Source organism: Oncorhynchus clarkii, unplaced genomic scaffold (genome assembly GCF_045791955.1).
Source record: "Oncorhynchus clarkii lewisi isolate Uvic-CL-2024 unplaced genomic scaffold, UVic_Ocla_1.0 unplaced_contig_565_pilon_pilon, whole genome shotgun sequence".
Lineage (NCBI taxonomy): Eukaryota > Metazoa > Chordata > Actinopteri > Salmoniformes > Salmonidae > Oncorhynchus > Oncorhynchus clarkii.
In genome coordinates, this window is record NW_027260841.1 from 232,501 (window position 1) to 236,614 (window position 4,114).

General features: G+C 46.2%; 1 protein-coding gene across 1 annotated transcript in view; it reads left to right on the forward strand.

Moving 5' to 3' along the window:
• Positions 1-2,071, forward strand: part of LOC139401892 (platelet-derived growth factor subunit A-like) — a 39,645-nt gene extending 37,574 nt beyond the window's left edge. Inside the window, exon 6 of the mRNA XM_071145895.1 lies at positions 1-2,071. This exon is cut by the window's left edge and continues 404 nt beyond it. The gene's annotated coding sequence lies outside the window, so the exon portion shown is untranslated.
• The last annotated feature ends 2,043 nt before the right edge of the window (positions 2,072-4,114 follow it).

The following is a 4,114-nucleotide window of genomic DNA, read 5'->3' on the forward strand; positions in this document are numbered from 1 at the left end:
CCTCGATGGGGGATCTGTCGACTGGATCCTAAAAGGACACAGAGAGGGACAATCAGTGGACTCTTCGGGACGTGTGGAGGCTTGCATGTTCCTAGCCGTTGGCCTAAGTGACACTTGCCTGGACAGTCAATGACTGACAGAGAGAGAGGGAGAGAGGGAAAGAGATGTTGAGAGAAGTTGTAGAGAGGTGTAGAAGGTACTGGTCGTGTTGCTTGTTGTTCCAGAACTTTCTGTACACTGTAGTGGAACATGTGAACATTCTGGAACTCATAGAATGGTCGCCTATTTAGTCTATTTTGGATAAAGTGTTGGGAGAAGTGTTTGGAGTCATCAGGACCTGTTGTTCCAAGATGTCTTCTCTGCTTCTCTCTCCTGGGTTCCCCTGTCTGCTCCTATTGGGATTGTGCCAGTCACCATATACACTACAGAACGATTCAGAAAGGAAGATTCATTCATTGCTACTAATAAACTATTTATACGTGTGAACGTTTTCCTTTCTCTCTCTCTCCCTCCAAGACATTATGTTTTCTGTGACATGTAAGAATCATGTTCTGTCTGATCTTCTGGTAGTGAACCTTCATGTCCACATGTTGTTTGTAGTTGTTCATGTAGTTGTTACTCATGTTCAATGTTGCCTTATTATGTGCCAGTATATTATCTGAACAGTCTCAAGTCTAGTTGTATGGGCTGGAAATGTAAGGGAGCGTGAGAAGGAGGAGATGGGAGGACAGAGTCTGTACAAGTACAGGAAGATGCTTTATTTTTGTTAAAAAAATATATTATGCTTACTTATATTCAAGCAGGAAGTATGTTTGTTATTTCTTTGTTTGTTGTGGTTGAATGCTTTTATTTAAACCATGGAAACGATGCAGGACTGGGGGTGGTGAAGTGTATCAGGGCCCAGCAATGCACCCTGTTTGGTGGTGTAGGGTAGGCTTACATCAGCAGTGCTGTACTGTATTATCTAGAGAGATGGATAGAGCTAACCTGGTCCCAGATCAGTTTGTGTTGTCCTGCAAACACATATAGTCATTGGCAAGGCAGCACAAACCGATCTGAGATCAGGTTAGTGGAGAGCTGGCTGAGGATAGACTCCGTCTGGGGCATCGTTGGACTGTCTCTTTAACCCAGTTATCTAGCCAACAGTTACACCCAGTAACCAGAGCGTCATTATACACAACAGAACGTTCAGCATGTGTGTGTGTGCACATAAATGTGTGTGTGAAACCACTTTTAACCCACATCACACTCTTTTGATACGATGGTGCCCAGTCCGCCCCACCAGCACACAAGCTGTTCTTAACGAGTACAAAGTCCATCTTGAATGAGAGAGTTTGTGAACAAATCAACATGAATGGTTCCCTAGTTAATCAAGCAGCAGTCTTCCATTGACACGTCAACAACGACGAAGACTGTTCCGCTGTTGATGAGTGAAAGATTAAAAAAGAAGATACCACTGTTTATGGAGAGACTGACACCAAATCTCTAACAACACCCTATTTCCCGTACGGTGAAGTGCACTACTTTAGACCAGAGCCACTGGACCAAAAGTAGTGCGCTACATAGGGAATAGGTTGTCGTTTGGCACACACTGAATCAATAGAAAGACCTGGGCACTTTTCCAAAATGTCTCAGAGTAGGAGTGCTGTTCATCTTATACATTATGATCTAAACAGCTAAACTGATCCAAGATCAGCACTTTATGAAGTCCTGGGTGAGAGGCATGTTGAGAGAAAATAGATGACTGAAGAAGCAACAACTCTGTATCTGCAGCTGCTTCGTGTTGTGGCAGCAACATGTTCAGCTGCACTATACAGACTTCCAAGGTGATTCCATTGGTGCTGTATGTATAAAGGAAATCAGAAGAAGTTTCCCCACCATTTTGCAATGCATTCATTTATTCATTCATTGTCAATAGACCAGGGACCATTGCTTACAGTAACTAAAGAAACTACAACAACACAAGCTTATACCATTTTTTATTTGGGCCTCTATTGGATAAAAACAGCAATGATTATAATTTATATATTTATGTTTTCAATAATAAATACATTCTGCTTATCAAACTGTACACAGAATGTTGGGTCCTGTTTTTGGTGCGAGTTGGTACAGTCTGATATGTGCCACGTCTCTTTCTCAGTTGCTGTATAAATCAGTCCTTCCCTTGCTGAAGGAACTGACCAGGTGAAAAGCCTACTCACTGGGCACAGACTTCAATTTAACATCTATTTCACATTGGTTCAATGTAACTTCATTGAAATGACATGAACACAACATTCAACCAGTATGTCAACCAGTATGTGCTCAGTGGGGAATTATATATATATATATTTTTTCATTTAACCTTTATTTAACTAGGCAACTCAGTTGAGAACAAATTCTTATTTACAATGACGGCCTACTCCGGCCAAACCCGAATGACACTGGGGCAATTGTGCGCCTATGGGACTCTCAATCACAGCCTGTTGTGATACAGCCTGGATTCGAACCAGGGTGTCTGTAGCGATGCATCAAGCACTGAGATGCAGACCGGTGCGCCACTCGGGAGCCCCATGATGATGAAGAGGAGACAAGGACAGATCAGTGCAATGAAAGACAGGAGGAGAGGATGGTAGGTTAGACAACGGAGAAAGAGCTGTTGATGAGGCGAGCAGTTGATGAGGCGACGCATCTGAATCCTCATGTCCTGTAGTCCATCTGCATTCTCATGTCCTCTAGTTCATCTGCATCCTCATGTCCTCCAGTCCATCTGCATCCCCATGTCCTCTAGTCCATCTGCATCCTCATGTCCTCTAGTCCATCTGCATCCTCATGTCCTCCAGTCCATCTGCATCCTCATGTCCTATAGTCCATCTGCATCCTCATGTCCTCTAGTCCAGCTGCATCCTCATGTCCTATAGTCCATCTGCATCCTCATGTCCTGTAGTCCATCTGCATCATGTCCTCTAGTCCATCTGCATCCTAATGTCCTCCAGTCCATCTGCATCCTCATGTCCTCTAGTCCAGCTGCATCCTCATGTCCTCTAGTCCATCTGCATCCTCCTGTCCTCCAGTCCATCTGCATCCTCATGTCCTCTAGTCCATCTGCATCATGTCCTCTAGTCCATCTGCATCCTCATGTCCTCTAGTCCACCTGCATCCTCATGCCCTGTAGTCCATCTGCATCATGTCCTCTAGTCCACCTGCATCCTCATGTCCTCTAGTCCATCTGCATCATGTCCTCTAGTCCATCTGTATCCTCATGTCCTCTAGTCCATCTGCATCCTCCTGTCCTGTAGTCCATCTAGTAGCCGGAGGGTGTGGAGTGGACAGGCAGGAGGCGTGTGGAGTGGATAGGCAGGAGTCATGTGGAGGAAATGTGAGCTTTCCTGGGGCCTGTGGAGCGAGCTGTGACTGGCCTCGCCTCCAGGATCCTCCAGAGCCAGGAGGAGACTTTATTACTCTCTCCCTGAGATGCTAACCCTAATCCTGGGTTTAGAGGACATGAAAGGGTTGCCTACCCACCACTTCCCCCAGATACACTCCCCCCCCGTTTATTAACCCTGAGAGGAGAGAGAAAGAAGAGAACATGAAAGAGCAGATCAGAGGAGGGACACCATCAAGGAAAGATCAACAGAGGGACATCAAAGAAAGACAAGAACATGAGGATGTTATGTTTTTATACTTTTTCATCTGACATGCTCTGGGTGTAGAGGGGTTCATTCAACAAGGGAGTGAGGGATGGGGGGAGTGAGGGATGGAGGGAGTGGGGATGGAGGGATGGATGGAGTGAGGGATGGAGGGAGTGAGGGAGTGAGGGATGGAGTGAGGGAGTGAGGGATGGATGGAGGGAGGGAGTGAAGGATGGATGGAAGGAGGGAGGGAGTGAGGGAGGGATGGAGGGAGGGAGTGAGGGATGGATGGAGTGAGGGAGTGAGGAATGGAGGGAGTGAGGGATGGATGGAGTGAGGGAGTGAGGGAGTGAGGGATGGATGGAGGGAGGGAGGGAGGGATGGATGGAGGGAGGGAGTGAGGAATGGAGGGAAAGAGGGAAAAGGGAGGAGGGGAGGTGGAAGGAGAGGTATACTATATATACAAAAGTATGTGGACAACCCTTCAAATTAGTGGATTTGGC